General features: G+C 41.8%; 1 long non-coding RNA gene across 1 annotated transcript; it reads left to right on the top strand.

The window, feature by feature from the left end:
- The first annotated feature begins 1720 nt into the window (after positions 1 to 1720).
- On the top strand, positions 1721 to 14328 carry LOC116098360. Its single transcript, XR_004121820.1, has 4 exons — positions 1721 to 1783; positions 11667 to 11723; positions 13943 to 14124; positions 14212 to 14328. It is a non-coding gene; the product is annotated as an uncharacterized LOC116098360 (long non-coding RNA).
- Positions 14329 to 22994: the final 8666 nt, after the last annotated feature.

The following is a 22994-nucleotide window of genomic DNA, read 5'->3' as shown; positions in this document are numbered from 1 at the left end:
GATCGTTCTCATATTGAACACCCACTCATTTACTATTTTCCTGCACTGGCTTGTGATTCTTTCTGCACAAATGTTTTTGGTGTCTTCTTTGATCAGACACCCCACAAGTATTGATAAGACTGCATGGTTTCACTAAAGAACATGAGCCACATTTCCAGAGGCTCATAATCCAGTGGTATTAGAATCTATGAAGGCCAGAAAGATTACATGGATAAAGGAAAGTTTGAATACGATCATTAAGGAACAGTGAAAGTTCTTCAGTATGCTAAAGAAAGTGTATCCAGACACATGAAATAGCCTTTTATCATGGAGACCTGGCAGCACAGGAAAAAAGATCACCAGAGAAACAATGCAGTTACCTGTAACTACCTGTCCGACCTGTGGATGTTGATAGTACCCTCTAACCCTTTATGTAGCCAAGTTAGACAGCTACAGTTCATCAGTGTTTTCTTTCATTCTGAACTCACATGAACCTCACCACACCCCCAAGCCGCTTTTATGTTTATTTGGAGGACCAGTGTTAAAGACCTTCCAAAGCAAGTATATTGCCACTGTGTTTAAACCCGGAACATTCTCAGATTCCTTCTTAGGAAAACTCTGGCAACTTTTACCAAGAAGTAAGTTTGCACAAAACATGGAACGATTTTAATAAAGCTACCTGCATCAGCTCTTACTTCTCCTGATGCTGTGATAAAAACCTAAGAGAAGCAACTAACGGGGGAGAGGTTTATTTGGACCCCTAGATTAGAAGAGCACACGATGAGAGGAAAGACATTGTGGTGCTCTCAGCATCAGGAGCATGAGGCTGATTGCTCACATTTGAGCAGATGAGGAAATAGAGAATGAGCAACGCCTGTGGTTAGCTGGCCTTTTGCTTCTTCTCCTTTTAAATTCATTCCAGGGCCCCAGCCCATGGAATGATGCTGCCCACATCCCGGGTAGGTCTTTATGCCTCCATTTAACCTCTCTGGAAATGCCCTCAGAGCCTCAGAGGTGTGTCCCCTGGGTGATTAGACATCCAGTGAGGTTGACAAGGAAGATTAATCATGACACAGAGCAACTGAACTAAAACAATAGGCAAGGATCTGAAATAACCTGCCAGGACTCCCTAAGACCCATTTTTTTGTAAGTGTTTCAAAATTTTATTTCCAGCCAGCAGGAAGACACAGAGTAAAGGTGCTTGTTACCAGTCCTATGGCCTGAGTTCCATCCCCAGGACCCTCACAGTAGAAGGAGAGACCTGATTCCTGCAAGTTATACCCTGATCTCCACATGAAATGCCTCCCATGGGACTCATGCATGTACATGTGCATATACATTCACTGAATTAATCAGTTAACTAATCATTACAAAAGGTCTAAAACATGTTTTATTTCGCTATTCATTTGATTCTGCTCAGTTACGGCACGCATGGCTGTGGAAGTTCTGTCCATCAACAAATAACAGTAATTTGTATCTGTTTTCTCACAAAGTTCACATATACTGCATAAAGTTCTCTATCACCTGTAGGAGGTCTTGAGAACTCTCCTTGGTTCTGTGTTTTGTAGTCTAAGACTACAGTGCTATAGGAGGCAAAGCTACATCACTATCACAGTTGAGGATGTATGTGTACTAGTCACTATTCTGCTGCTATGAAAAAGACAATGAGCAGAAACAGCATGGAGAGGAAAGGCTCCACCCCTTACACTTCCAGGTCACAGACCATTGATGACGTCAGCTGCGTAGCTCCTCCCATCGCTGCGGAGGCTCTCCGGGGACAGAAAACTTTTGAGGCCAGTTCCAGGTTGATTTCTTCATACCTCCTCATCACCATGTGTGTTGTCTTTATCAATACTGTCTAACCTGGCCTGAGCTGACAGAGAGCAGGTTCTAGACAGTTTGTCCAATTGTTATTCTCCTGCCTCAGCCCCGAGTACTAGGATGGCAATCTTATGCCTCAATGCCAAGGTTCCTACAACATTTTTCCCTCTTCAATCGCACAGATCAAATGCTATGTTGTACCTAGGGGCCACATCGACTTAGCTTCCTTAATCTAACCATTTTCCATTTTTTAAAAATTGGCACTTTTAAAGAACACTTTCTACCCTTTTTAAAAATATATATTGTTTCTCTTTAGTGCTCTCCTGGGATGTCTTTATTACTGGATAGAAGTTTTGCACTTGTCCATAGAATATCAGCTTGGTTGTGTGTTCTTTCCTAAGCCAGTTCTTGTCACTCTACCGGAAAGCGTGGGCTTCAACCTCAACTTGACCCTGCTTCATTCTCAATCAGCTCTCTGAATTTTGTTCCTAAACAAGAGCCCTCGTTTCTCCCCAATTGTTTATTTTCTGTCTGTATGACTCACTGACTCATTTTTTTCCTTTACCTCATTACTGCATTTAATTAAGTAAAACAAACTTTCAATGGTGGTTATCTCTAGTGAGTGGAATGATGGGGGAGGCTTGAAAGGGTTTGTAACTATGCTCCCAGCCCACCCAGCTTTTTTTTTTTTTACTTCTTCTTCTCAGTCAGAGACAAAAATAAAGAAGTTGTGAAAGAAAGTGTTCCTGGGCTCCAGAGTTTGAAAGGCAGGAAGCAGTAACAACAGGGCCTTGGGCTGAGCACGTTCCACATGCTGTTTCACATTAAACACGAATGTGAGAAAGGCTACTTCAGAGTTCCTCTGATGACTCATGGCCTCCAATCTTCTTTCAATCAGCAGACTGGGTGCACAAATTAGTTAGGATTAGTTTTGGAGTGTCGACTTTACACAGGGTAGAAGCTAAATTATTTGTTGCAAAACATCTCCACCTAGCATAGAATTTGGTGAGCTCAAAAGAAAGTTTTGAGCAATACTAATATGAAGACAGATCTCATTGCAAGCTGAAATATTTATGAATGGTATAGAACTCTATTTACTTTATTCACTGTAAATAAAATGAGATCAAATCAAAGCCTGGAAGGGAGGCACACCCTTGAAGTCCTACTAAAACAAAAAGGCAGAGGAGGATCACCTCAAGCTCCTTGGCTTTACAATGAGTTCGAAGCCCATCTGGGATACATACTAAGTTTAAGACCAGCGTAGGCTAGTGAGTGAGACCCTGTCTCAAATTAAACCAAACAATTAAACACATAAACTGTTTATATCCTGAGGTGTGTCAAAGACAGGAAGTATCCGAGAAGAATCAAGGTCTAAGGCAGGGGAAGTATTGCCACTGCAATTATTCAAATCTCTGTGTCAGCCACAAAAGGGGGCATTTCTTGCCTGTCTTTTGGAAGAACCTGAGACATTCTTGGAAATCTTTCTTCCTAAATAGTCCTAGGTCTACCCCTTACCATGCCTGCCCAGGACAACTTAGAATGGAGCAGCTGGGAAAGGCTTAAACAAGGATATTACAGCTTAATGAGAAACAAGAAATTCCTCCTCTTAGCCCAGTTTTCAACCAGACCCCTAGATGTGTAGAAGCAACTCTTTCTTTGGCCTGGCCTCTGGGCTCTGATCACATCCAACCATTTGGACTTGGACAGGAGGGGGAGGGTAGAGTTAGGAGGTGCCACCCCTCTCTTAGCCCTTCCCTTTCACTCCCTCCTGAGAGTGAAGACTACCTTCTCCTGTCCATTTTCAGATTTACTTAATGTTATCCAAATGATTTTCCCATAGCCCTAGTGGAAAGACATTACCCAGTAGAAGCTAGTCATCTTTGTACAACTCTCTGAGCAGAGCTCCTCTGGCTTGTCCTATGGAAATGTGTAGGTACATAGAGTTAGTCATAAGACTCTTAAGTTTTGATTCACTCACTTTGTGAATCAAGCAGAGAGATGCCAAGGTACCGCCACTAAGATGTGCAGCCACGTAGGTGCCCTTCCAGCCTTAAAAGCCCACACACATCCTAGCTTATCCATCGTAAGAATGCTTTGTCTGGTTACTATTGGAATTATCCTTAAAGCATGATTAAAGAAAGGTGATCATACACGCATGTATTCTCCAAAGCTGCCAGGCAAGCACACCCCTGCCCATGATAAGAAAAGGCAGACCCTGAGCACTTGGCTGTTGTACTGGCTGGTTTTGTGTATCAACGAGAATGATCACAGGGAAAGGAGCCTCCATTGTGGAAATGCCTCCATGAGATCCAGCAGTAAGGCATTTTCTCAATTAAGTGATCAATGGAGAAGGTCCCAGCCCATTGAGGTTGGAGCCATTCCTGGGCTTGTGGTCCTGGGTTCTATAAGAAATCAGACTGAGCGATCAGGGGAACCAAGCCAGGAAGCAGCACCCCTCCATGCCTTCTGTATCAGCTCCTGCTCCCAGAAGCCTGCCATGTTTGAGTTCCTGTCCGGACTTCCTTCAATAATGAGTAGCAATATGGAAGTATCACCCAAATAACCCCTTTCCTCCCCAGCTTGCTTGTTTTGTCATGGTGTTTCATCACAGCAGTAGAAACGCTTTCTAAGACAGCTGTGGCAGATTCTAAGCTAAGACCCTTACAGGTATCGTCTCACTGAATCAGCACAGCATCCTTAGAGAAATGGCCACTGCCTCCACTTGGCAGTGAGGAAACAGAGCCTTTCATAATGCTTCATAATCTGTAACACCGAAAGCCCAGAAAATACAGCTTTATACCTCTGTTCTTAATCATCACAGCTGCTGCTCAGAGAACCAGTTGTTTCTAGTCCTTTCTAATTTCCAGGCTGTCTGCTGGTGCCTTGAATCACAGTATTGTTGGCAAGTTAATGTCTATGCTAAGCAAGGGTACACTGAAGCTGGGTAAGAAGAAACTGGGCTCAGTGTAGCACCCAGGGAAGACGGTTATACAGCCCTTGAAATAGAACATTCAGAGAATCCTCTGCCACATTAACTTCGTGAGTATTCTCCGACAGGCCTAGCCAATCCTCAAAAAAGACTTGTCGGCCTGCCTGCTACAGTTTGTTCTGGAAGGGCTTTCTTATCTTTTTTCTCTTTTTATCATGTTTAACACTTTTTGTTTGTTTGTTTGGTTGGTTGGTGGGGATGCCATAGTGCACTTGTGGAGGTCTCATCTTTCCATCATGTGGGTCCTAGGGATCAAACTCAGGTTATAGGGTTGGCACCAAGCGCCTTTATCTACTGATCCATCTCTCCAGACCACCCACCTGCATTTCTAACTGGGGGAAATTTGAACTGGAAAGGGATAGGGCTTCTTAAGATAAAGCTTCCGGGAAGAAAATTAATCAGCTTTGCTACTGCCACACCCCTACCTGTGCTTCTGAAGCCCTCCTAGGCTGGGGTGGGGGGTGGTGTCACTGGTCCCTTTGTGGCATCCTGCTGACCTTTCTTTGTATACAGTCTGTTTCTGATAGCTCTCAGGGGGACACTTGAAAGGTTTAACTGAAAGATTCTCTTATTTTAAGTCCTGAAAACCAGCTTTCAAGTAACTTCAGCTAGTCAGAGGAAACACATTACCCAAGAGCAAACTGCCCTCCTGGCCTAACCTCTTCATCCATTCTTTGACCCACGTGCTTTACAGTATCCTGCCAGCTCACTGTCCCATGGTAGGAATGTCTCTTCCATCCCTCAGGCTAGAAATTCCAGTCTGTAAAATATTCTCAGCTTCTGGCAGGTAATCATGTTCATAGTATTCTGAATGTCCTTTGCTTGGCTCTGTCGTGTGTCCCAGTGGCCAGTCCAGCTTTAGTAAAGTTACAACCACCTGATAGTCAGGATTCTGATAACACTGACAACAACATCTTGAAGCAGTCATTTAAGTTTCAATTCATTCTGGAGTTTTGTCTTCCATTTTTGGTTGCTTGTTTTAAATCACTCATTCATTAATAATAGTCTTACATGAGAATGTTCTCTAAGGCACTGAAGAATGCATCAACCTTCTGGATACCTATGTTTTATTTTCTCCTTCTCCTTCTCCTCCTCCTCCTTCTCTCACTCCTTCTCCTACTCTTTCTCCTCCTCCTCCTCCTCTAGTATGTAGGGTTACATCTAAGGTCTAGTTCATCATAAGTAAGACTTTTTTCCCCTGATTTTCCTTTTCAGACAGTCTCATTAAGTTACCCCTAGAACTGACTGTACCTATCCAATTCTCCATCCTCAAGCTCCCAAGTAGAACCTTGTGAGCAGACACACAAGCTGGACACCTGAGTCCCAGTGAAACTGGTCAGTCACCTGGTTTGCCTGTGTTTCTGGGACCAAGAAGTTGCCAAATTGTGGGAATTTATATTAAATGTTCACAATGACTTGGCTCCAATGTTAAAATCTGTTATTACCCATGCCTCTGATGTAAACTACAATGGTATTTTTGCAGTTTTTGTAATCTTGAGGAGAATACAAAAGGTAGGAATAACATTACATACATATTCTGGATGGAAAAGAACCATGTATTATCTCAGCACACACAGACAGGTGGGAGAGAAGAAAAGGAGCACAGGAGAGGAGGCTTCAGAGAAGAAATGCAGGGATAGAGGGAGAAAGAAATAAGGTAACACGATAGAAGGTAATTACTTGTACAGAACTCTTTAAAGATTCATAACCAGGGCAAGGAATGATGTTGAATCCCCAGGGCTGACAATAGCAGAGTAGCCACTAAAGATCCCAGGTTTCAAAGAATAAAAAGACAGAGTTACCAGATCTCAGCTTAAGGGAAATTACTATAAGGGCAGCCACCAGACAAGATCTTCTGCCTCCTGTAAAGACCCATGACCCACAACCCTGGGGAGGAATCTTTGAATAGTAAATTATCTCAACATAGGTTGTTCCCTTCCTCTTGTTTCTTACCAATGGGTGGACGCAGAGTGCTAGTCAAGCACTCACTCTGACACTGAACACATTCCCCGCGCTTTCTTTTTCTCAATGTTTTTTGAGACAGGGTCGCACTAAGTTGCCAGGGTTAGCCTAAGCACACTTTGTAGTGCAGACAAGTCTTCACCTTCCTTTTAACTCTTTCCAGTTTAATTTTGACAGTTTCCCACATGCATGTAATTATTGAGAATATATCCATCCACGACACGCTCTCTTGTCCTCTCACTCCTGCTGACCCCCTTTTTCTTCCCGAGTAGCCCTCTCCTACTTTCGTATCTCAATTAGTGTGTGCAGGTTTTGTGCAGGTGGCCATCCCCCAGCTCTTCAGTTTTTCTGCTCCCGTTTTGGTGATGTTCCCTGAGCCTGGAGAAGGAGATGTCCCATTTAAGGCCACTCACCAGTCACTTGGTCTCAGCACTTTGTCCAGTTATGAGTCTCTGTATTAACCAACACCACTCAGCCAAGGCCAAGAGTAGCACCAGTCTAGGGGCATACATGGGTCTAGAAGGCATTTAGACTGTGTCCATTCAGCATAGCATCAATATTAAGGTCTCCCTCTAAGGCCTGGGAGCTTTGCAGTCACAGGATTTCCCGCAAGTTTACAACAAAAAGGGAAATCCTTCCCGTGGAGATAATTAATCATGCCCTCATTACACCAGTAGGAACACTTTGCCTGGCAGGTGTGAAGGTCTTGCAGTCTGCCGCATTTACAACTGGGTAAGACCCATGATGCCTTTTGCCCCCTCCCCTCCAGCAGTCTGCATGTCACCTGCTGGTGCCATGATCCTGAGGGCTGAGGAAGCTTCCAGCTCAGTTCCAGCTTGATTTACTTAAGTGCTTGTCCCAACTATGTGGTGTCTGTAACCACAGGGTCTTCCTATCTACTTCTTCAGGGTGGCCAAGAGCAGTGACAATAGCCTCCACTGTTTTGCGATCCTCTTGAGGCTCCCTAGCCGATATCTTGTAGAGAAATATCCCACACTTGGCACTGGAACTTTTGATAAAGACCCATGGATTCTGAGGACAGCATTCTTCATTGAGGGTGATTTTAGTCAGACTTTATAATAATTAAGCCTTTTATTTATTAAAATAATAGGTTGCTATATAGAGTTCCCTGTATTCTAAGTTGTGGTTACTTTCCCCCAGTCCCCACTACCTCATCAATCACTTATCCCCATTTTAACCTTTCCAGCCCTAATAATCCTTCCCTCTACTGTACCATGTATACCACATGTTGTACTTTTTCTCCTGCCAAGACCTTTTTCCCCCAACACAGTTTCTTCTGACACCTTTCTTGCTTCCTAGCTTTTATAGACACTCACCCCAACACAGAAATTTAAAACTTTGAAGCTACAATCCACACATGAGAAAAAACATAATGGCATTTGTCTTTCTGGGCTGTGGTAACCCCCACTCAGTATAATATTTTCCACCTCTTTTCTTTCTTCTTTTTTTTTTCTTTTTGGTGATTTTTAGAGACAGGGTTTCTCTGTATAGCTCTGGCTGTCCTGGAACTCACTCTGTAGACCAGGCTGGCCTCAAACTCAGAAATATGCCTGCCTCTGCCTCCCAAGTGCTGGGGGATTAAAGGCGTGCGTCACCACCGTCTGGCCATTCCACCACTTTTCTAAACATAGCAAACTTTCCTTTTTTCTTCACTGATGAGAATTCCGTTGGGTATATATACCCCATCTTCATGATTGAGTCATTATGTGAAGAACATTTAGACTTCCTTAACTATTGTGAATAGAGCTGCAATGTGTGAGTGTCTGTTGCAGAATATTTGGTCATGCTGTGCACCCTGAGGTTGCCTTAGGGAGTTGCTCAACTCTTTGCCCACACCTCATCCCTCTGGTTGGAATACAGACATGTCTTTAGTACACACCTTTAATCTCAAACAATGAAGGTAAAATTAGTTTGTAGAAGAATGTAAAATTGATGTCTAATTGAGTGGCAGCTGAAGTGACCAAGCAGAGAAAGATTTAACAGAATAGGGTATGACCAGCTCTCATGAGAAGAGAGAGGAAAGGGAATCTATTTAAAAAAAAAAAAACAATGCAGAGAGAGACTGCAGGGGAAAGGTAGTTTTATTGGGACAGGTATACCAAATCAGGTTGCAGAGATAGAACAAGATAGATATAGATGAAGATAGAATGAACTAGAATTGAGAAGGAGTTAGAAAATTAGAACAGATTGGCAGAGTTAGTTTGAGGCCAAGCAGAGCAATTCAGGAGAAGCTGGAAGAAGCCAGATTGAATCACTCAACTTGGAGAGGAATTTGAGTCAGAACAGGTAAGTTGAACCAGCCAGCCAGAGATCAGAAAGAACTAGGAAGGGTGAGCTTATTCAGCAGTAAGTCTCAGAGGCGAAAAACATTCTAGGCCTACATTAGAGTGTATGGAGACTAGAAGCTTCCAGGACTAGGCCTATGAGGCAATAAGCTTCCAAGATGACAATTACATCAGGCGAATAAAAGTTATTTTTACAAGTGTCTCTGTAGTAGAATCTGGAGTCACATTCTACTACATTTGGGTATATGCCTAGATATAGCTCGGTCATGTGGTAATTCTGTTTTTGTCTTTTTGAGAAACCTTCATTCTGGCTTCCACGGTGACTACACCAGTTTTCAGCCACACCAACAGTTTTCTTTTCCATGGCCTCACCAGTGTTTGTTATTTGGTGCTTGCTTGTTTGTTTGTGTGTTTGTTTGTTTTGGGATAATCATTCTTACTGGGCTGAGATGGAATCTCAAAGTAGTTCTAATTTATATTTTCCCATGGCTAATGCATTTTTAAAGATGGTTATTAGCCATTTGTACTCCTCTATCTACTTCTGTACCCCTCCCCTTTTTAAATTGAGCTATTTGGCTTCTTGATGTTTTTTATTGAGTACTTTGCATATTCTCGGCATTAATTATGTATACAGGTGGTAAGGATTTCTTTCCTCATTCTGTAGTCTGCCCCTTCATTCAACTGATAGTTTCCTTTGTTCAGAAGAAAAATTTTAATTTGATGAGGTCCATCTGTCAATTGTTAGTCTTATATCAGGGCAACAGAGATCCCGTTTAGAAAGTCCTGACCTTTGCCATCACCTCACACGGGCTCTCCGCCTTTTACCTTAGAAGTTGCAGGTTTCACGTTAGGTCTTTGATATGCTTGCAGTTGAGTTTTGTGCGGGATGAGAGATAAGGCTCTAGATTCATCCTCCTGCATGTAGACATCCAGTTTCCTCAGAACCATTTGTTGAAACTTGTAACTTTAGTGTAGCTTGAAGTCAGGATTGGCAAATTAACAACCTCCCCCCACCCTACAACCCCAATCCCTCACTCTGCAACACATTAAGGATTACCCTGGCTGTCTGGGAATTTTTGTGCTTTCAAATGAATTTTAAGGTTGCTTTGTTTCATTCTTTTCTGTGATGAACAGCACTGAGGTTTTAATTGGGATTGTACTGAATCTGTGGCTTGCTTTGATCATTCTGTCCCAGATTGTAAAGTATCAAGGATTACAGATTTGAACTTTCAAGCCCAGCTACATTATTCTCTTCACTCCTTTTTTAAAAAAATGTCCTTCCTTCCCTCCTCCTCCTCCAACCCTCTTTTCTTCCTTCCTTCCTTCCTTTCTTTTTTTTTTTTTTTTTTGGTTTTTCAAGACAGGGTCTCTCTGTGTAGCCCTGGCTGTCCTGGCACTCACTCTGTAGACCAGGCTGGCCTCGAACCCCCCAAGTGCTGGGATTAAAGGTGTGTGTCCTTTTCTTTTTTTGAGACAGGGCCTTATACTGCCTTGGCTGTCCTCAAATTTACTATGCTGCTGAAGGCTACCTTGTACCCCTGATCTTTTGGGTTCCCTAGTTCCACTTCTCAGGCACTCAGATTTAGAGGCATGAAGCAGCATCATATGGAGCTTACCTTATAGTTGTTAACTTCAAATTTGCCTTCTGCTGGAAAGCCATCTCATCAAGGTGATAAGAAGTTCGGTGATTAGCACAGCTTTGCCTATCCTCCTCATCCATATTCAGCCTATAATTCTTACAAAGAACAGGCCTATCAGTCTGTGACCCCTGTCCACATGGACACTGCCCACTTTGCACCAGTGCCCAAGCTTAGTGGTTATATAGTTCTGCACTGCAGTGATTAAACAGTTTTCCAAGGACAGCATGCAATCCAAATCCACCAGCATAAAAATCCCTCCACCTCACAGACATTGCAAGAGGCACAAAAGGAGTGGACAAGAGTCCCAGTTACCCGTAGTAGTCGATGGTTCCTTTCCTATCTTCCAAACCTCCTAGCCTTGCATCCTGTCTTCGTGTCTCTTCTCAAAGTCGCTTCTCTCCTCCACTCCAAACTCCCAAGTGCAGTTTCCTTAGTGGCTTTACATTTTCACAAAGTAATGTCTTCTTAAGACAGTTTCTGTGTTCAGCCTGCCAGCTACTAACTGCCAAAATCACAGCTTTCCTTTTGGAATAAAAAAGAAATATAAAACCACGGAAACAGACCCAGTTAGAATTCTCTTGGATTTTTCCACTGCAACATAAATAAAAGGCAATTTAATTTACATCAATCAAATTTAGAAATGTAGATGGACTTGGAACTGCTTAGCAGAAGCTGGAGTTGAGGCTAACTCTAGCATATGATAGAATACAAAAATCAGCTTATAAGAGATAGAGTAGCTGAACTTGGCATGATGGCACATGCCTTTAATTCAAGTACTCTGGAGGCAGAGACAGGCTGATCTCTGTGAGTTCTGGTCAGTCTGTCCTACATATGGAACTCCAGGCTAGTCAAGGCTATATATATTAAGACAGTGTCAAGAAAAGACAAAAACAAACAAACAGACAGATAGCAAAGCACCCACAGCCTTGCCATTTATCCCATTAAATACATCCTCTCTCCTCCTCTTAGCCTCCATGTACCTGAGCCTGGGAAGCTGATAAAGGAGAAGAAGGTGGAAAGATGAAGGTAGCCACTACATTTGACATCATTTCCAAACATCTATAACTTGTCTCCTCTGTCATTTCTAAGCAAATGCTCTCCTGAATAAATACTGAATTACTGGACTTTCTGGAGCTGGTGGAATCAGACCATCTACTTGGAGAAGATAAAACAACAACAACAGCAGCAACAACAGCCACCCTAGCTTTAACCAACCTGAGTTTGAGTCCCAGGCCTATGATTCTCTAACCGATGACAAAGTCATGCAAACTGTCTGACTTTGGGCTTTGAAAGTCTGGTGAAGGATTAGAAATGATAAACATAAGGCCCCTTTGTAGTATCTAGGAAGACACCAGGAAAACAATAGTACCTCCTACTAAAATGGAATCCTAATAAACCACAGAAAAGGCAAACCTGCAAATCTGATAGATCTAAACTGAGCTGAAGCAGGCACAGTAACTCATATAAGTGCAGAGGAGGTTGAGGCAGAAGATCACTACAAGTCTGAGGTCACCCCAGCCCATACAGTGAGCTTCAGACCAGCCTGTGCCCCTGTGTCCACAGAGTAAAACCCTGTCAAAACATAGAAAACATGGACAGGATCAGTTGAAGCGATCAAGTCGTTAGGAAGTATTCAAGTCTGTGCTTTCTTACTTTCTTGGGGAAAGGAGAGTGATGAGCTGGGACAAAGGACATCAGGAATCCAAATCTAACATTTTCTTGACAGTCTTCTATTTCACATAGCATCATGGCCTATTTCTGTAGGCTCATGCAGCTTGCTTAATAATCTTGGCCATAAAAGAGACCAGGAGAGTGCCAAATAATCTTTAGGGACAAGAACACATTGAGATCACTAGACACTAAGATGAAGGCGTGCCCAGCTACACCTGCTGAGCACTGTTCATGAAAGTTATTTCCTAAGCCACAGAGAGTGGACTGATGAAGAGAATGTGGATAATGCTCCAGAGTAAACTTCACCTGCTGAATAACAGAATATCCATGAAACCTATTCCGTGGCTGTCTCACAGATAGTCAAGACTGTATCCAACCACCAACCAAACCTTGTCCTTGAAGATTGTGGGAATACTCACAATCACTCCTTAATGTCATTGTATTGAGTCTCTTCCCTTTCATACTTAATAAATAAAATTTTAGGTTGGAGCTGACAAGATGGTTCAGTGGGTAAAGGTACTTACTACAAAGCCTAATGAATACCTATAATCAATGCGGTCAATGGAGAAAACAGACTCTCATAGGTTGTCCTCTGACCATCACACCATCCATGGTGGACACACGCCTGCTTCAGCAAATATGCATATGTACATACATATATACATACATACATACACAAAGAGAGGATAAATGAAACATTTGAAAAGTGTTTAATTTTATTTATTTTTATTGTGTGCACATGTGTATAGTGTGTGTGTGATTGTAGGTATGAACATATATATGTGTGGTTGTTAGATGGCAAGCTGCAGGAATTGGTTCTTTGTTTCCACCATGGGTTCCAGGGATTGATCTCAGGCTTGGTGACAAGTGCTCTTCACACAATGTGGATACTGCTAGGCTGATAACTTTCTTGGTATAATTTGTGTTATTGCCTTTCTCATATTATAATTAAATAGCTAATTAGCATTCATTCATATCAGTACAATAGCATTATTCTGTTTTCTTAGGGCTTTATTTGCTTAACGATGCCCTTTGAATGCCCTGTTCCTTATTTTAGCATTACGGAAATCATTTACTTCATGGGAGTTATGTTATACAACTTTTCTAGTCTTTTCTAGTTTCAGTGAGGAGGGTGCAATTGGGCCTCACTATGCAACTTATGCTAGCCTCAAACTCTTGATCCTCTAGGCCTCAGTTTCCCAAGTTCTAGGATTATGGGTATATGCTCACATATGGTTTAAGTTAGGAATTCTGACTGTGACTCAGGCTCATGACATCAAAACAGCTGAGAATGGGAGTCAGAACCTGATATATAACCATGGCTTAACTACTGCCCACCTTCTGATTTACAGGTATCTGGTGTTTCTTGTTTTCTAGAATGGCAAAAGATAATAGCAGCTACTCAAAACATCATCCCCCAAGGCAAATTAATGCAGTGACTTGATTCTAATGGTTTTGATTTTATGAACTAATTTAATTGAACTGAAGTCTCCATGGTGGTTATTTCTAATTTCTGTTTTTAATTTTCCACTCTTGAAACAAGTTTCAAATTAATTTTCTTGTTTTGCTTGCAGGTGTGTTTGTATGGAATGCATATAGGCACACGTAGAAGATAAAGGGCAACTCATAGGCGTTGGTGCTTTCCTTGTAACACATGGATCCTAGGGATTGAACACAGTCACCAGGCTTTGTAGCAAGTTCTCTTACCTACTGATACATCTTGACAGATCTTTAAAAAAAATTAATGACTTTTATGGTGAGTGTGTGTATTTTGCATGTATGTCTACTTGCAGGACAGAATTTGGTATTGAGTGTCCTTAACTGCTTTCTGCTTCATTTTCAGAAACACCATGGTCAGACTTCCAGAGATCTGTCTGTCTCTGTCTCATTCAGCACTGGAGTCACAGATGCACTACATGTCTATCTTCTGCATGGATGCTAGGGTTCCAATCTCAGATCTTCATGCTGGTGGGCTGGTACTTTACTGACTGAGCCAATACCTCCTACCCCCATACCCACCACCTTATTTTTACATAGGCACTAGGGATCTGACCCCTACTCCTCATCTGTCTTGTAAAGGGCTGGTAGTGATGACTGCAAGAGAGGCCAGTGTAGGTAAAGGAAAAGAAAAAGAACATGCAGGAGTCTGCTAATGGTACAGCAAGATTTCTGGAGATCTCTACACTTGTAAAGGGTCAATATTACTTTTCATTTATTTTTTAATTCAAGACAAGGTATTACTATGTCCTGGCTGGCCCAGGACTTGCTTTGTAGACCAGACTGGCCTCAAACTTATGACCATCCTTCCGGTTCTCTGCCTGCCAGTTGCCAGAATTACAGGCAGGAGTCATGGTGTCTGATTCCACTCTCCTTGTCTATATTTAGTCCTTACTATTAAAGTAAATATGCTGGCAAATAGTGATATTTTGTAGTAAATTTTTATGTATATTTTTACTTTCATTTTAATATTATAATTGTCTTATGAACACTAAGATAGTGTTTGAACTAATTTTTACTAGTGTAATTTTATGAGAAGCCAATATCCCCCAAATTTCCTCAATTTCCAGTTGTTTCTAAAATACCCTACATAGGGTGACAATACTTCTCTCAGAAGGCACACATTATCAAACAAGAACTACCAGGTATGGAATACCTTCCTTCATGTTGTTGGTCAAGAGTATCTTAAAGAACCCCACACACACCAAATAATACAGGCTATTACCATTGGTTTCAATTGCCTTCCAGAACTCGATGGTAAAATCAAATTGCAGAAGACATCACTGGTATCAGGCATAAGTGGTACTGACCTACCAGGTTTAGCTTTCACAGTGCTAGAAGGTGTTTTGTAGGCTTTTAGGAAGAAAATGCATCAAGGGTTTTACCTCTGCCCCCTCAATGTGAACTCTACTAGCTATAGTTATGGATAGCCTATTGATACAATAGTAGCTAGGTATAGATAATAGCTAGTACTATTGGTACAGTAGTAGCTAGTGGCATTTATGAGGGTAAAAAATAGCTTTCTGACTGGATTTAAAACCTGCTTTACAGGAGGGAACTCAAGCTTGGTACTATAAACTTACGCCCCAAGACCAGAGCTAAGAAGACCATGTGCCCTAGGGAAGAAATTGTCACTGTTATTGTGCTAAATGGACAGAGCATCAAACTCCCTTCTAAATACTTATCTTTACCTTTAGATTAATGCAGCTCTTACTCATCATTAGAGTTTCTTATTGCAGCAGATTCAAGTTGACAGAGACTCACAATAAGGCAAAGTGCAGACAATTAGTGACTGTCAAATGCTGGAACCCAAATGGAGCTCTCCCTTCAAGGTTCAGAGACTATCAAAGAAGAAAGAGGTGATGATGGGGACTATAGGAAGCAGGAGTCTAGGAAGAGTGCATGAAATAGTACCTCCTGACAAGACCATCACACTCATGAACTCACAGCAGAGGCTGTGGCTGCCTGTTCAACATCAAGCCAGTCTGTCAACATTCCATCAGGGATTGGGATGGGACTTACTCAGGAGGCCTCACCCTTAGCTGATAGCTGTTGGCAATTGATGGCTGCCAGGGGAGGGAGAGTCAGTTTTCTTCATGGGTGTGGCTCTTCTTAGGTTGGACATGCTCCAGTGGATGGCTCTACACACCCACGTGCAAACAAGCAGCTCTAGTTGGACTCAGTGGGATATAAAGAAAAAGGGTGAGGAGCAGGAGGAGGAGAAAGACAAGATGAAGGAGAAAGAAGAGAAGGAAGAAGAGAACAGAGTTGAGAGGAAGAGTTGGGATGGGGGCATCTATGTCAGAAGAGGGGGCACGTGTGTAAATGTATGAAAGCCTCAAAAAAGTAAATTTACATTTTAAAAGAATGTGCTGGGAAGATGGCTCAACTGGTTAAGTACCTGATGTGGAAGCTGGACAGGACAGCAATGTGGTGCAAATCCGTTACTTCAGAGCCAGGAGTGGAGGCAAATTCATCCTGGGCTCTTGGCTAAGTTTCTGTTCCAAAATATAAAGTGGAGAATGATGGAGGAAGGCACCATATGACATCACTGGTGGTCCTACACATTTACCTGCAGGGGCAAAAGCATCTGCACAAACACATACACACACACACATACACACACACACACACACACACACACACACACACACACACACACCCCCAAAAATGAAGAGTTACAATTAAAAGGCTGAAAATGGCTCAATGTTAGAGTGATTACTTGTATCTACCAAGTCCTGGGTTCACTCCTCAGTACCATACAAGAATCAGATAGAGAGGGGATGGAGACTGATTGGTGACTCATATCTTTAGTTTCAGCACGTGGGAAACTGAGGTCAACCTTGTAGACACAACCTTGGAGAATTCTAGGCTAGCCTGAGCTACAGCATGAAACTTTCAAGGAAGAAAAGGAGAATGATGATGAGGAAGAATAGGAGGAAGAAGAGGTGGAAGTGAGAAGGAATAAAAAGAAAAAAAATCCAATTAATCAGTCGATTGTAAGGGCAATCACTAACAGACCACTGCAGTAAGTAGATAAACACGCTAAAGAGAATCAAGGCAGAGGAACACTTATTAGAGATTTTTGTTTGTTTGTTTTTTTCTATGCTAGGGTCTCAAGTAACCCAGGCTGGCCTTGAGCTTGTAACCATTTCTCAAGTGGTGATTTTATGCAGTGCTGAGGATCAAACCTGGGTCCTCATGGTTGCTAGGTAAGTGTTCTCCCCACTGAGCCCTAGGCTCAGCCCCAGGCATTCATTAGAGTTTCATTTTCTCTTTTTTCTTGTCTTTTTGAGAGGCAGGGTTTCATGTAGCCCAGGCTGGCCTTAAACTGGCTGTATAATTTAGTGTCACCCTGAACTTACCAACTATTGATCTCTAAGCCTAAATACAGGGTTTACACCACCAGGCATGTCCTCAAAAGGAATGTGTTTAGTCTTTTCAACTCTCCTATATTTATATCTATTCTTTCTTAAATCAGAAATGGGAGTTAATAAGTATATTTTTATAGGCTTAATCACAAGGGTTAAGGCAAAGAGAAGTATTCAGAATAAAGTAACAATCAAGAGCAAAGATCTGAGTTTCTCAGAAGAATCCCAGAAAAAGAAGATATATGCTATTAGTCTTTTGTAGGTAAGAGTGTGTTTCCAAGAATTATCACGTGTACCAAAAACTAAGACGCTACATCTTCTAGACAAAAGTTGATGCTAGGTGTGCTGGAAAGTTTTCATGAAGTTTATTTTAATTCCCAAAGAAATAGGAATGTGAGGGTATGAAGTATGAATTCATGAATAATGAAGAAAATTAAACAATAAGCAAAGCAGATGTAAGTAGTTTTTGTTTGTTTTAAGGAAGGAAGGAAGGGAGAAATATGTATGAAAAGGCAGAAGAGAGCTTTTTATGGAAAGAGATAGATTTTACTCCTAGTTTCAGAGTGTTCCAAGATGCTCTAAGGGAAAATTGCATGCAGCTGTTTGGTTTCCCTTCCAGAGGTTCTCATTGGGATGATCTGCCTTGTTCAGTAGCCAGCAAGCCTCAGGACTCTGCAGATGGCAGGGTGTCTGCAGGTTCTCAGCAACTGGAGGAAAGAGCTCCAGGTTGAGAGGGAGCCACAGGCACTTCTCCCAAATGCTCAGTGGAAGATACCTTTGCCTACTCAGCCAACTTTCCAGCCCTCCCATATTGATTTTTATTCTTTCTTAATGCAGAATTCAGAGTTATATATATATGTGATATATATATATATATATATATGACTTAGTCACAAGGGTAAAGGCAAGAGAAGAACTCAGAATGAAGTAACAACCCAGAGCATAGATGTGAGTTTCTCAGAAGAGTCCCAGAAACTAACACATATCCAACAGTAGGTACAGGATCCTCAAGGAAAAAATTGCCTCTTTTATTCTAGTGATTTACAAAATTTAAAGCAGGGTTGATGGCTCAGCCTGTTATTCCAGCACTTTGTAGGCTGAGGCAGGAGAATCATTATGAGTCTAAACTTAAGGCCAGTCTGGCTACACAGTGAGCTCTATTCCAGCTTAGGATGTAGAATAAAATCCTGTCACCCCCAAATATAACAAAGTGTGAGATTTAGATGCACTTTGTGGTGGTTTGAATAAGAATGGCCTCTATAGGCTTAGATATTTAAATGCTTAGCCACCAAAGAGAGAAACTGAAAGGATTAGGAGGTGTGGCCTTGTTGGAGAAAGTGTTTTACTGAGGGTGGGCTTTGAAATTTCAAAAGACTTGCCAGACTGTCTCTTTCCCTTTCTGCCTGTGGATCAGGATGCAGTTCTCAGAGACTGCTCTAGTGCCTGCCTTCATGCTGATAAGGGACTACAACTCTGAAACTGTAACCAAGACCCCACTTAAATGTTCTCTTTTATAACAGTTGCCTTGGTCATAGTGTCTCTTTACAGCAATTTAATAGTGACTAAGACACACATACATACACACATATATACATAATATATTTGTACTATATATACATGTATGCTACATATTTAATATACTTATAAATATATGTATATACATAATGCACATATGTATGATATATGTGATATGTTTTATATGTGTGTGTGTGTGTGTGTGTGTGTGTGTATTTGTGTGTGTGTGTATCTCATGTTTGTGGCTCCAATTACATCCCAGTTGGACCATTTGCTGATCTAAGTTATAATCTCCCCAAATATTCTGGCTATTCTTTTAGGTCCTGTCTTTAGCACCCAATGGGACCAATCAATAACTATTCTGAAAGCAATGTTAGCAAATGTGAATGGAATGGGAGAATTAGGTTCCTACCTCTTCCCAACAATGCTAGGGACACTCTGTAAATGTTTACTTTCTATTTATACCTTAAGATGCCAACCTGCTTCCCTTCTGTTTGGTTTTAGCACTTCAGGTTTACATGACTAGTTCTCAGTCTTAGTTACTTGATGTATTGTTGCTTCTTTTAAATTCACCGTAGTCAATTGGGACTGATTTGTTTCTTCCTTGGGGTGGTTTGCAGGATAGTCTCCTGTCAACTCAGCCTCATCCTGAGCCTCTTCGAAGCCAGAAACTGTACTTTCCAGCATCTCTTTCTCTACTACATATTTCCAGCTGGGAATCTGTCAGCAAGAGCTTTGGAAAGCAAAAGAGGAGGAAGCCATGGTTCCCCAAAGCCAGTTACTGGAAGATGCCTGGGCAAAGTATAGGTTTCAAGATACTTCCAGAAGAACTTCTGGAGAAGCTGCCAACGTGGAGAGCTGATGCAGGTGTGGTGCCAGGAAGGTAATAAACTTCTGAGCTCTTAAAGACTTTCACGGAGATTCTAAAACGGCCTTACCAAATTCAGTCTCAGAACTTATACAAGTTACTTTTCTATTGCTATAATAAAACACTATGGCTTATGGTTCCAGAGGGTAAGAGTCCATCATGGCAGGGAATTGAGGCACCAGGTAGCATACAGTGGCAAGAACAGCTGGGACCTCAGGTCTCAATTGGCAAGCAGGTACAGAGAGCACACTGGGAATGGCCAGGGGCTCTTAAATGTCAAAACTCGTCTCCAGTGACACACTTCCTCTAACAAAGTCACTTAAGGCTCTCCAAATAGCACCACCAGCTCTCAGTACTTGGGGACCTAGTACTCAAACTCCAGAGCCTATGGGGGATAGTTTCACCACAGAATTATAATTACAATAAAACTATTTAGTCTTTGAGGAGAGGGCCCATGCTCAAGTGTTGAGGGAAGTCAGAGGATAATCAGTGAGGGTTTGTTCTCGGTCCACCATGTTTGCCTCAGGGACTGGACTTAAGTCACCATTGTGGTGGCAAACACCTTTACCACCTGAGCCATCTTGCTAGTCCTTTATTTAGTTTTAAGGAAGCTCTCTAAATTGTTTTGGCTTTATGTATCATCAAACCTGGATACCTGTGAAGGACTACTAAAAGCTTCCAAGAGACAGCATAGACTCCAGAGGGACAACAAAGTCTGAGAGCTTGGGGGATGCTGCTCTGACTCTCCCTCTGCCTTTGCAGCCCTCGTGGGTGTTCTGCCTTTCTTCTTCCTGGGAAAATAGTAGCATTTGTTCCCAGGACCAAGATAAGATAGCCAATGCTTTTAAATGACTGCTGTCTGCAATTAGATTTTGTATCCACTTTATCTCAAATTTAAGAAATAACGATGACATACTTCTAAGAGAAGTAATAAATGAGCAGTAAAATAACTTATCCTATAGTCTCCAAACTTGTAAGCATGAGACAATAGGCCTGTCCTGAGTTCCAGGCCAGCCTGTGCTACAATGGGAGACCCTGTCTCAAAAATTGACATTAAAAAGGGTTGAAAAGCCGGGCAGTGGTGGCACACGCCTTTAATCCCAGCACTTGGGAGGTAGAGGCAGGTGGATTTCTGAGTTCGAGGCCAGCCTGGTCTGCAGAGTGAGTTCCAGGACAGCCAGGACTACACAGAGAAACCCTGCCTTGAAAAAACAAAAACAAAACAAAACAAAACAAAACAAACAAAAAAAAGGGTTGAATAAAAAGATAAGGAAAAACACTTGAATGTCACACAAAGATCTCAGAGGGAGAAGTCTTAAGCAACATCTGTTCTTCATAGTGCAGAGTTTTGTACGGTGTAGAGGAGTGCTTCCTGGTTGTGTTCTCACACATGGGTGAATGAAGAGGTGGAGGACTGGGTGTCTAAGCGAATCTGTATCCAAGGTAGTTCAAGTTAGGATTATTAAGATGGCACAGGTTGTGTTCTCTTACCCATTCTCTCTATCTAGCTCAGGATCAAGAACTCTCAGCTGCTGCTTTGTTTATGTGTTTGTTTGCTTGTTTGTTTGTTTGTTTGCAAACAATGAGTAGAGGGGGAACTATTACAACACAAATTCTAGGAAGCCCTAGTAAGAACATCTACAATTTCTACAATTTCTTTAAGGTCCTCCAGAGATTAGTAGTTATTCTCCAATAGCAAATATATTTTTTCTTTTCTCCAGGTGTGGCATATCTGCCATTGCTAAAGCCAAGAAAGTGGAGGGGGAAGTTGAGGGAGGGAATTAAGGTGGTGTCTTAGTCAGGGTTTCTATTCCTGTACAACATCATGACCAAGAAGCAAGTTGGGGAAGAAAGGGTTTATTTGGCTTACTTCCACATTGCTGTTATCACAAGGGAAGTCAGGACTGGAACTCAAGCAGGTCAGGAAGTAGGAGCTGATGCAGAGGCCACTGGCTTGCTTCTCCTGGCTTGCTCAGCCTGCTCTCTTATAGAGCCCAAGACCTCCAGCCCAGGGATGGCACCACTCACAAGGGGCCCTACCCCCTTGATCACTAATTGAGAAAATGCCCCACAGCTGGACCTCATGGAGGCACTTCCCCAACTGAAGCTCCCTTCTGTGATAACTCCAGCCTGTGTCAAGTTGACACACAAAACTAGCCAGTAAAGGTGGGTAATGATCATGATATACATATGTGTATTATATACATGTGACCTTGTCAAGGAATAAATAAAGGTATTCTAAACATAAAAGAGAAGTGGAGACAGGAGCTCAAGGTCAGCTTCAGCTACATAGCAAGTTCAAAGTCAGCTGGGGTTACAAGAGATCTTGTCTCGAAAAACAAACAGGCAAAACCATCTTGATGGGGCTGGAGAGAAGGTTTATCCTTTAAGGGTACTTGCTTCACTTGCAGATGACCAAGGTTGAGTGCCCAGAATCCACATGGCCACTCACACCTCTGTATCTCCAGTTGTAGGGGATCTTGTGCCTTTTTCTGGTTTCTGTGGGCATCAGACACATGTAGAGCATATGAAGGCAAACAGTTATACACATAAAATAAACTACATTTTTGAAGCCTTGATATTGAATCACTTTAACGAGTTTAACTCCCCTCACATTTTTTTTTCCTTGTAACAATTCTGACTGGTAAGCAGCAATGATCACCATCTTGTTAGGATAGGAAAAGCAATGGCCAACCCTCACCAGCACAAAGCACAACTTACAATTTAACTGTAAAACCATAAACATGGGGCTCTCCCAAGCAACATCTATATTTTACATTGAAGAACAAATTCTTAAATGTTATTCATCTTTCATATTCATATTTTCATTTGATTTCAATATGGAACACGTAGTGATACTATTTAAAAACTGAGAACTCATAATTAAACTTTTAAAAAAATTTTGAAGATTACTTATGTATTTTGGTCTATATTTTTTTTTAGCAGGGGGGATGAGGTTTAGTTATGTACCTCAGGATGGCCTTGAATTTATGATCTTCCTTCCAATCTCCAAGTACTGGGATTACAGGACTATGATACTTCAACCCTGTCCATAATTTACATTTATTTACTTTTCAACATTTTTATTATTTGTAGGTCTTTGTGTGTGTGTGTGTGTGTGTGTGTGTGTGTGTGTGTGTCAGTAAGTATGGGTGACATGTTTGCCACAGCACATGTGTGGAAGTCGGAGGACTGATTTCTGCAGTCCACACTTCCCTCCTCCCGGTGGGTTCTGGGAATTGAACTCAGGTCATCAGGTAGGGAAACAAGTATCTTCAGCTACTAAGCCATCTTATCTGCCCAACATTTTTTTTAAATTGTATTTGTCATGGATGCACTATATTGATAACAGGTTCATTGTTAAGTACATGGCTT

This window comes from Mastomys coucha, unplaced genomic scaffold (assembly GCF_008632895.1).
Source record: "Mastomys coucha isolate ucsf_1 unplaced genomic scaffold, UCSF_Mcou_1 pScaffold20, whole genome shotgun sequence".
Lineage (NCBI taxonomy): Eukaryota > Metazoa > Chordata > Mammalia > Rodentia > Muridae > Mastomys > Mastomys coucha.
This window is presented reverse-complemented; position numbering and strand designations above follow the sequence as displayed.